The sequence below is a fragment of the Cynocephalus volans genome, chromosome 14, assembly GCF_027409185.1.
Source record: "Cynocephalus volans isolate mCynVol1 chromosome 14, mCynVol1.pri, whole genome shotgun sequence".
Classification (NCBI taxonomy): Eukaryota; Metazoa; Chordata; class Mammalia; order Dermoptera; family Cynocephalidae; genus Cynocephalus; species Cynocephalus volans.
This window is the reverse complement of record NC_084473.1, coordinates 60098034-60110170: the sequence shown is the minus strand read 5'-3', so window position 1 is coordinate 60110170 and position 12137 is coordinate 60098034.

The window sequence follows — 12137 nt, the reverse complement described above, 5'->3', positions numbered from 1 at the left end:
CTTTTCAGCTAGAGCTTTTGAGATTCTTTAAGTGGAAGAAGACAGGTTTTTATTTTTAAATATATGTTTTACTCAGAACTTAAAATATGTTGCTTTGAATATGCACTATATATATATAGTGCATATTTCATGCAGTGTTTTAACAGTAAAAACAAAGATACAACTCAAATGCCACTAGTAGGGGAGTAGTTAAATTATGATAAATACATTTAGAATCAATATAAAAGGATATTATCAATCTTTAAAAGATACGGTGGCAGTATATATTGACAATAAATCTTTTACAACCTAAGTGGAAAAAAATCAGACTAAAAATATAAATAATAGGACCCAATCTTTGTAATAATGTGTGCTTGTTTTCACCCTACCTCAGCTCTTACAGCTGGCAATAAATCCCACAAACCCTTGCTACTGGGTCCTTTTACCCAAACACTGCTCTGTTACATAGAACATTAGCAAAATGGCTTAAGACCTGCTACCTTCAAAGGAGTCATTCGGCTAATGAGAAATTCCTACTTCCTTTCTGCACCAAATGTTCTGAACACATACTGCACCTTTGCTTCCCATTCTCCACCCTGCCATCTCTTTTCTTCTTTTTTTTTTTTTTTTTTGGCAGCTGGACAATACAGGGAACCAAACACTTGACCTTGATGTTATAAGGCCATGCTCTAACCAACTGAGCTAAACAGTCAGCCACCATCTCTTTTCATTTCTGCTTTCCCTACCTAAAGTTGTACTGGGCAGGTCAACAAACAGGTCGGCTATCTAAAAAATGTCCAGCAGCTGAGGTTAAAGTTGTTCTTCCCATCTTGTAAGGAGAGATTTTTAGTCTTCATATCTAACCTGATTTGGGAGGGAGGAAACATACTCCCTTGCTCCCCATGGAAAAGATGCTGAACTATAGCTTACAATAATGTTTACAATTTCTTTTTTTACTACCCTTCCTCAATCTTCTGTTCATAGACACTGGGAAACAATGGGGAGGGGGATTAGGGTACTGGTTGGGAGTAGCAAAACTTCTTCAATTGTTGAGGCTCTCTCTTTAAAATAAGAGATACTTAACACCTCTTTGTACTAAGCTTGACATAGCACCAATTCTGGGCAATGGGATAAGTCCCACTCAAATCCTATAATCTGTCAAATAGGGGTCCCAGGAAGCAGAGAACAGAAAAATTCAAGGGGTGGGAATAATTAAATAAATAGTAAAAGAAAATGGGAAGAAAAACATAAGTTTTCAGATTAAATGTGCCTGTGAAAAACTAAACTGGGTGACTGAAGCTATTGTCCTTTCCATATTCTTATGAAATTCAGAGGACAGTTTTGCTCATTTATTCATTAAACAAATATTTATTAAGCACCTACCATATACCAGGCATTGTGCCAAGACCTAAGTTTATAATAGTCAGCTTGACAGAGAATTCCTGCCCTACATGGGGGTGGCAGACTAAAACAAGTAAATAAAATAATAATTAAATAATTGCAGATTGAATGAAAAGCTATGAAAGAAACAGACTGCTGTGATCTCGGATAATAGGGAGCATTAATGTGGGAAGGTGGTCAGGAATAGCTTATCTGAGAAGTGGCATTTAGACTGCTGCCTGGGGAGCTAAAACCCAACCCATACAGTGCTCTTCAGAAGGCTACCTTTTTCTAACTCACATTAAATCCCTGTGTGAGTTAACATGGAAGCCCTAAACTTTTAAGCTAGAACCCGAAAGATGAAAGAGAACCAGCCATATAAAGACCTGTGAGAAAAGTATGACAGGTAGAATAACAAGAACACAGGCTCTGAGGCAGAAAGGGCATTGTGTATTCTAGGAGATGACAGGAGGCTAGAGTGGGGAAATGAGTGAGTGGAGAATGGAAAGAGGCCAGAAATGAGCTTGGAGAGGTAGGAAGAAATCAGACACAGAAGGCTGGCTGTTCAGGCTTTGGATTTTATCCTAAATATAGTGGAAAGCAATCTAATCATTTTAAGCAGGGAACTGACATGATCTGATTTACATTTTTAAAAGAATATAGGGATATATTTTGAACGTGGAAATAACAGGAATTGGTGGCAAATTGGATGAGGAGGGAGGAATCATGAGAAGTGAATAAAGGAGATGAGTCAAAGAAGGCAATTAATCATAAGGCCATTTATTGAGATGGTAAAGGCTGAAGGAGATCCAGATTTAGAGAGAGATATCCATTTTGGTCATTTTAAGTGTGAAATGCCTAGGAGGCATACGAGAGAGATGTCAAGTAGATATTAAAAGATGTGAATCTGGAGCTCAGAAAGGAAGCCTAGCCTACCAATATAAATTTAGGAATTTAGTTTTTAAAGCAAGAGAATGGATACAATCACATGGGGAGAAGACATAGGGAATAGAAAAGAGGGTACAGAAACTCCAACATTTAGAGGTCACATAGAAAGAGGAAAAACATGAAGAAAAATGAGGAAGACTATCCAATTATTTAAGAAAACCAGGATAGTTTGTGATAGAGAGCCTATGGAGGAGAGCATCAGATATGGCAAATTATGAGAGTTGAGGACAACTGAGGACAGTAAAGAGCCAAATAGAAGTTGTCAGTTATCTTTACAAGAGCAGTAGAGTGATAAGGGGATTGAAGTAGATTGAGCTTTGTCATTTATCAGCAATCAATTATTAGATGACTATTATTAGAACAGCAATATCTTTGGAATTCTGAGAGAAAATTATTCTGAAACTTGAATTCTATAGACAGACAAATCATCCAAGGATGAGAACACATTAGGGACTTTTTCACTTTTTTGACCTCTTCTGCACTTTTTCAGGGAAAACAAGTTGCTTAAGAAAATGTTCCAGCAGAATGAAAAGAGAACTCCAGAAAGAACTGAGATCCCAGTAAGGGATTGCCCTAGGAGTGCAATGAAAAGATATTTCATTAAAGAAGGACATTACAACTGAAACCACAGAAATACGAAAGATCATAAGAAACTGCTATGAAAAACTATATGCAAACAAACTAGGAAATGTAGAAGAAATGGATAAATTCCTGGAGACATACAACTTACCACGGTTGAATCGTGAAGAACCAGAAAACTTACTAATTACAAGTGATGAGATTGAAGGAGTAATAAAAAGTCTCCCAACAAAGAAAACCCCAGGAGCAGATGACTTTACTGCCAACTTCTACCAAACATTTAAAGAAGAACTAATACCAATTCTTCTCAAACTCTCTCAAAAAATTGAAGTGGAGGGAATACTCATTCTATGAGGCCAACACTAACCTTATACCAAAACCAGAAAAAGATACAACCAAAAAAGAAAACTACAGACTTGTATCCCTAATGAACACAGATGTGAAGATTCTCAACAAAACAGATTAGCAAACAGAATGCAACAGCACATTAAAAAGATCATTCACCATTATCCACTGGGATTCATCCCAGGGATGCAAGGATGTTTCAACATATCCAAATCAAGAGACTTGATTCATCAGATCAACAGAATGAAGGGGAAAAAACCATATGATCATTTCAATACATGCAGAAAAAGCATTGATAAAATTCAACACCTCTTTGTGGTAAAAACACTCAACAAATGATGTATAGAAGGAATGTACCTCAACACAATAAAGGCCATATATGACAACCCATAGCTAATGTCATACTGAATAGACAAAAATTGGAGGCTTTTCCTCTAAGATCTGGAACAAGACAAGGATGCTCACTTTCCCCACTCTTATTCAACATAGTAGTGGAAGTTCTAGCCAGTGTGGTAAGGCAAGAGAAAGCAATAAAAGGCATCCAAATTGGAAAGGAGGAAGTCAAACTATCCCTACATGGAGATAACATGATTGTATACATAGAAAACCCTAAAGACTCCACCAAAATATTACTAGAACTCAGTATAGTGGCCATATACAAAATCAACACACAAAAAATTGCAGCCTTCCTATACACCAGTAATGAAATTGCTGAAGAAGAAATAAGGAAGTAATCCCATTCACAATAGCTATCAAAAAAATGAAATACTTAGGAATAAATTTATTGAAGGAAGTAAAATGCCTCTACAATGAAAACTATTAAACATTGGCTAAAAAAATTGAAGCGGACACAAATAAATGGAAACCCATGTTTATGGGCTGGAAGAATTAACATCATCAAAATGTCTATATTACCCAAAGTAACCTACACATTCAATGCAATCCCTATCAAAATACCAATGAAATTCTACACAGAAATAGAGAAAAAAATCTTAAACTTTGTATGGAACAACAAAAGACCCAATTTTGAACAAAAAGAACAAAGTTGGAGGCATCACACTTCCTGACTTCAAAATATACTATAAAGCTATAGTAACCAAAACAGTATAGCACTGGCATAAAAATAGACACTCAAACCAATGGAACAGAGTAGAAAGCCCAAAACAAACCCATACACGTACAGCCAATTTATTTTTGACAAAGGTGCCAAGAATATACATAGGAGAAAGGACAGCCTCTTTAACAAGAGGTGCTAAGAAAACTAGATATCCACATGCAGAAGATTGAAACTAGACCCGTATCTCTCAACATACACAAAGTCATCTAAAAATTGTTTAAAAACCTATATTTAAGACCCAAAATTGTGAAACTACTAGAAGAAAACGTAGGGGAAATATTACACAAAATGGGAGTAGGCAGTGCTTTTTTGAACAAGACTATAAAGTCACAGGCAACTAAAGCAAAAATACACAAATGGGACTACATCAAACTAAAAAGCTTCTGCACAGTGAAGTGCACAGACAAACAAAGTGAAGCAACAACCTGCAGAATGCAAGAAAGTGTGTATATAAGGAAGTCAAACAACTCAACAGCAAAAAATTAAATAACCCAGTTAAAAAATGGGCAAAAGACCGAACAGACTTTTCTCAAAAGAAGACATACAAATGGCCAACAAGCACATGAAAAAAATGCTCAACATCACTAATTATCATGGCAATACAAATTAAAATCACAATGAGAGATCATCTCACCCCAGTTAGAATAGCTATTACGAAAAAGACAGAAAATAACAAATACTGGTGAGAGTGTGAAGAAAAGGGAACCCTCCTCTATTGTTGGTGGGAGTGTAAGTTGGTACAGCCATTGTGGAAAACAGTATGGAGGTTCCTTAGAGAACGAAAAATAGATCTACTTTATGATACAGCTATCCCACTATTGGGTATATACCCAAAGAAAATGATATCAATATATCAAAAAGACACCTGAACTCGCATGTTCATTACAATACTATTCACAATAGCCAAGAGATAGAATCAACCTAAATGCCCATCAATGGATGAACAGATAAAAAACTGTGGTATACATATAGAATAGAATACTATTCAGCTATAAAAAGAAATAATATCCTGTCATTTGCAGCAACATGGATGGAACTGGAAACCATCACATTAATTAGAGTGTGTCAGGCACAGAAAGACAAATACCACATGGTCTCACTCATACGTAGAATCTAAAAAAAAAGTGGTCCTCATAGACGTAGAGAGTAGAATAATGGTTACCAGAAGCTAGGAGGGAAAGTGGGTGGGAGGGGGAGGAGAAGGAGTGGACTAATGGGTACAAAACTATGCTGTCTACCCTAAGTGCAGTATATGCATGTATTGAAACAACACACTGTACCCCCAAAATAAAAAAATTTTTAAAAACATATTTCAGGAGCACAAGTATTTAGGCCTTCAAGGTCATCAATAGTATAGAATAAGAAATTAGAGGGTTTCAGAAGAATGTCTTTAAGAAAAAAGAAGATTCACTTTATGCAATCGCATGATTAAAAACCTTAATAATCTTTATGATAAGATGAGAGATGTTTCTCCTGTCATCAACACCAATGAAAGAATGGAAATCTTTAATAAAGGCAAAAAGTTGCATAAGCCATGGTCCAAAGATGAAACAAAATAAAATGTGACATTATTATGGGTAATTGATGGATATATAGGAAAAGAGAATCCATTTGACACTGACCCCTAGAACGTTCTTTTTCAAGAAGTGTAGATTTAATAACATGGTTTACGTTTCCCTTTCCAGAAGTCCATCCATACCACTTGATTCTGCAGTGAATAAGATTTACAAAATTGTAATACTGAAAAAAAAACCTTCAATTTTTAAAATAAATTTAAAGACAAAATGCAGAAGACCCAATTATTCTAACAGAGCAAATATTATAAATATTGACAGTGTTAAAGTAGTGGTATTGCTAATGGTAATTGGGAAATAGAGGGAAGTGAAAGGATGCAAATTTATTAATCCTACGCAATGGAGGAGTCAGGAGACACTTTCTAAAGAAGGTGGATCAAGAAACAAGTTTAAGTGTATTCTTTAAGGAAATAAAGTAACAAATAGAACTTAATGTAATTTAATGAAATTACATTAAAATTTGCAAAGAGAAGACTATGGGAAGAAAAATGGAGAGAAATGTAATTAAGCTCAATTTTCATTGTTATTTTCAAAGTGTTGAGTCAATAAAAAAAGTCAGGAGTTGAAACAAAAAGTGGCAGAATATGTGTATTATTTTAAATTATGAAGGTAACTATCAGAAGTACTAAAAACATTTTGGTATAGCTACCTTTAAGGCAATGTTTTTCAGACTGTGGGAGTGAAATCAATTTAGTGTGTTGCAACCTACATTAGAAGAGGAGAAGAAGAAAAAAAGAAATATCAGGTTGCATTGCACTACTAAGTGTAAGTAAAATTTGCAAAACACTTTTCAGCTTTATGTATATACGTAAAATGTATTTCCTACTTGGGTCCTGGTCCACAAAGTGCTGTAGTTAGTAGAACTGGGCTGTGAGACAGTGGTTGGGCTGCATTTTTATCTTTCATTTTTCTTCTTATCTGTATTGTTTGAATTTTTAAAACTCATGTATATATTACTTTTATCATAATAATTTAAAATATTTACCTGTTTATAAATGCATAAAAAATACAAATTCATAAGCTTCCATAACACAAAGTGGTATATTTCCTAAGAAAACCAAATATTAGGCAATTTTCTTGAGACACAAAATGACAGGCAATCTTACTATCACTTAGCAAGAAAGGAAAAGTTAAACCTAATAATTTTCAAAGATTACTTAAGGCTTGGGGGAAGGAAGTCTGGGGCAGGAACAAAAGTTTAAGACATTAGGAGTTCAAGCAATGAATTGAGTAGAAAGACAAAGAAAGAGAAATTTAAAAAATTAAAATATTATCACAAAGGAAACCAATGCTAAGCTTGATCTTGAGTCAACAGATAATTTTACCTTATTGATTCTGTGTAATAGTACTCCATCTGACAAGGAAGATATTTGATCCATCTGCATAGATACACAGAAGAAAAACCTGCCTAAAAAAGAGAGAATAAAGCATAGAGGAGACGCCATTCATTCATTAAGTAAACAAATATTTAAGTATTAGGTACTGTTCTAAGTATTAGGGATACAGCAGTGAATAAAACAGTCTTTGCCCTGGTGCATATACAAATATACTCTTGGGGGAGGGAGAAAGATGATGAAGAAATAATATTTAATATCATGTCAATTAGTAATAAGTTTCATGAAAAAAATAAAGCAGGGTAAGAGATAAAAAGTTTGAAGTTGGGATCAGGGAAAGCCTCTCTGAGGAAGTAATTTAAACAGAAACTTGAGCCAGAGGGGGAGACAAGCCAAAAATATATCTGGAGGAAATGCTTTCCAAGCTACATTTCCAGGACATCCAAAGCATTGGAGTTGGGACTATTCTTGGGAAGTTCAGGAGACATAGTGGCAAGAATGAAAAAATAAATCTACACCTGAAGGAAGATAAAGAGATCTTTAAAACTTACAGAGAGAAAAGATAGATTCCCCAATTGTCATATAAATGGGTTAAAGATGGTCCCTGTTTATTGGCCTTATGTGGTTTATTTGTCACAGCAGGATAGGACCATTAGATCAAAGCCCACCGGTGCCAAATGCAAATCCTTACACATCCACTTTCTTTAAATATAGCCCAAATAAGCATATTTTAGCCACGCAGATCATGTCTGCTTGGCATACTCTGGGAAACTGCAAATGACATCTCTTAGCCATAGATGCGACAAACCCTGTGACTATAAAAGACCACTGCTGCTGTCCTTTGGAGCTCTCTGGCCCAGAGATTCCCCACTTTACTGCTGGGTGACATTACCTAGATGTGTAAGTCCCCACTCCTTGAGAATTTCATTACCCTTTTTCCCTTCTTGGGGGCGACCCTATGCTGCTATCTCTGGAACATCTCTTGCTCTAAGTGACTTCCCCTCTTATGCAGTCCTGTCCAAGTGCTATCCAATAAAGCTTGCTGTGCAATACTGCCATCTCATGGTCCTGTTTTTTCCTTATCAATCCTGAAATCCTTGAATTCACCACACCAATAAAACAAAATTAGGTTGCAACTGACTTCTTGACTGTAATAATATAAATCAGAAGATAGTGGAATAAATATTTTCCAAGTACTAAGAGCAAATAAGTATAAACCTAAAATTTTACACCCAGCTGAAACATAATTTGAGTCCAAAAACTGAGAATCCTTCCTAGAGTATATGCTTCATAATTAAGTAAATTACACCGAAAGAAAAGGATGAGGTACAAAATAATAATAATGATGATGGGAGAGGTAAATACAAAGGGAAAATTTAAACAGGTATTAATTATATAAAACAATGACAATAATAATGACTCATGGGGGAGTACAAAAGCAAAAGATGCAGCTAAAATACTAATGATAATAGCATGTATTGTGAGTAGTGTGATCACAGGAAAATTATTTTAGGGTCTTATCAAGATCAAGGTAGATACACTTATTAATTTTAGACTTTATGTGTTCATGTTAAGGACATCACTGAAAGAATACTTACACCCAAATGCAATAGACAGAGGGAAAAGTAAGTGAAAATTTATGTAATGAAATAGATGACAGCAAAAGAGGAAAGAACAGATTTTTTATGTGAAAATGAAACACTTCTTTTTATCTTAAAGAGAAAATAAGCATGAAATAAAATGGTAGGTATAAACCCAAATATATCATTAAACACAATAAATATAAATGGACTAAACTCACCAATTGAAAGAGAGAGATTATCAGATGGGATAAAAATATATATATAAAATGCACCTGAATGGAAACATATTCAACATTAAGACACAGGAAAAGCTATAGGTAAAAGAAGAACTTCTACAATAAGACAAAAGACAGAAATGAAAGTGAAAGGATTGAAAGGGAAGAAATACAGCTGTCATTATTTGCAGATGATATGATTGTGTACCTAGAAAAATCTGAAAGATTCTACTTATAAATTATTATATTTAACCAGAGAATTTTCCAGTGTCCAATATAAGATTAATACACAAAATTTAAATGTGTTTCATATATAATCAGGGAAATAATATTTTATGAGATACTTTTTACAATAGTAAGAAAAAAATTTAACATCCTTTGGATATTAAGCAAGACCTTATAGAAAAAATTGTAAAACTTTAATAAAAACTTAAATATATTTTTTTAAAGAAAGAAAAAAAAAGATAAGGGCTGGCAGGTTAGCTCATGATTAGCTCACTCAGAGCATGGTGCAGATAACACCAAGGTCAAGGGTTCAGATATCCATACCATCCATCCACGAATAAATAAATAAACAAACAAACAAACAAACAAATAAATAAATAAAATGAGAAATATAGCATGTTCTTGGGTAGAATGACTCAGTATTGTAAAGAAGACCAGTCACCCATAATCGAACTATTTATTCAGATTAATTTCAGTCAAATTCCTAACCAGATTTTTTTTAACTGGACAAGTTTGACAGAGTTTATATGGAAAGTCAAATGCTCAAGAATAGACAACACACTCCTTGAGAAAAAGGGAAGGCTTACTATACGAAATACCAATACTTTTTATAAATTTATATTAAGTAAAACATATTGATAATGGCCCAAGGACAAAAAAAAAAAAAAAAAAATGGAAATAGAACAGAGTCAAGAAACTGATTCATACATATATGGAAACTTAATTTATGTCAGATGGGTATTATAGATCACTGGAAAAGGATGGATTTTAATAAATTTCGCTAGCTTTGAGCAGCCTTTTTTCAATTTTCTTTTTCACAATATTATAAATTTCTGCTTTGCTTAAACTACTGTCAGATTTTTTCTCTTACTTGCAGTTCTAAGAGTTCCTCACTGATATAGGTCCTACTCAGCCAAGGACATGTGATTAAAATTGTCTAATCAGAGTGGGTCCTGGGACTTCTGAAGGAGCAACAGAGAAGAGACTATTACTCTTCTACTAACCTTGAATCTGAGTGAATGTGTGCCTGAAGCTTCTGAGGACTACCATATGGAGCTAAACATGAAGCCAACATAGTGGAAGGCAGAGTGATAGATGCAGAGAAACTGAATCTTGATGACAACGTTTGCATCCTTTAACTGAGACACCTCTTCTGCTGTCTACCCATGAACTTTTCAGTCATGTGAGCGGATACATTAATTTTTGTCCGTTTAATTCATTTTAAGTTGGTCTGTCTTATGCAACTGAAATGATTCTGTTAGAGATGGTAGACTCAGCTCACATTCTCAAAGAGATTGTTATCATAGAAACCATGATCATACAGTGAATTTCTTAAAGCGTTGCTGGCTGTAAAGATGGATGTGACTAATAAAGTCGATGTGCAGTCAACATATATATATATATATATATATATATATGTGAGACCACAAAACTGGTACACTCAATGTGTGTGTGTGTGTGTGTGTGTGTGTGTGTGTGTGTGTGTGCGTGTGTGTGTGTGTGTGTATTTGAGACCACAAAACTGGTACACTGAAACTGATTGAAACATTTGAGTAATAGTAATATTCTAATCTTTTGAGAATTCTAAGAAAAGCAAAGAGATCTCCCACCATGTTTGTTCAATAAAACCAAAGCCAGGGGGCCAAGAAGGAGACGATGATGTAGGATCAGAAGGAGGGTTTAATTTTGTTAGCCATGGAACAAGGGTGTAGGGGATTGTAGAAAATAAACTTTTGCCTCATCCTTTAGGTTAATGGAAGCAATTTTTATAAATATGCAGTAAAACTGCTTTTAAAATTCTGGTATTTTGTTCAATAGGGAATCTTTCTAGGATGGCTTACAAAGAAGAGAGATTCAAGAAAGTCTGACTGTCAGGAAACATTAGAGATTACATACACATTTTTAGAAAATTTTTCAAAACATGAGAGACCTAAAAGTCAAATAAATACCAAAAGGATTTGTGACAAAGAACATGGTCTACAGAAATAGTTCTCAAAATAATTTTAATATTGGAATCTTTTTCCAAATGATATCTTACAGAGAACATTAATATGTAAATTAGACAAATGATATATGTTAGTATACATTTATTTTTTAAGTTTAACTGTATAACATTTACTTATTGAAAAGTAGAGCAGGGATGCTTTTTAAATAGACACACACAAATTTCAAAATCAGGAGTTATGGGTGACAGTTCCACTCTAAGCATTAGCATTTATTTCTCTAGTTATTCTAGTTATGCAGGAGTAAGATAAATATTTGCAAAAATAATTTCAGGACACTTTTCGATGAAACTGACTCAAAAGCTTGACGAAGGAGTGATAAGTTTTTTTAAAACATTATTTCAAGGTTAAGTCATTAAGTATATCTATTAGGAGAATTATCGTAAATATAAAGTTAGAGAAGGAACTAAAGATCATAGGGATTGCTTAAAATACCTATAATAGGATACATTATTATGATAACACATATTGTTAGTGTGTTGTTTTTGTTGTATAAGTGGTTATTTTGCCTCAACAGAGGATTTGCCAAAACCGATACATCTGAGCTTTTAACTGGCATTTAATTGAGCGAGATGCACGTGTGTTGTGGATTTGTGCTCATTTATATAAGTTAATGTCAGTAAAGATTTGCTGACGTATCTTAATTATTAAAAAGGATACTGCAGAACCATAACTTTCCACATAATCCACATTTACAAGAAGTTCAAGTAAGCACACACACAAAGACACAGATGAAGAAATCACAAAGACTGTTCACAAATACTGCAGTTCTCCTACTTAATGTTTGTTAAGATTGCTTTCCCTGCCCACTTTGGAGCTAGTTGTGGCCATGTGCCTTGCTTTGGCCAGTGAAAT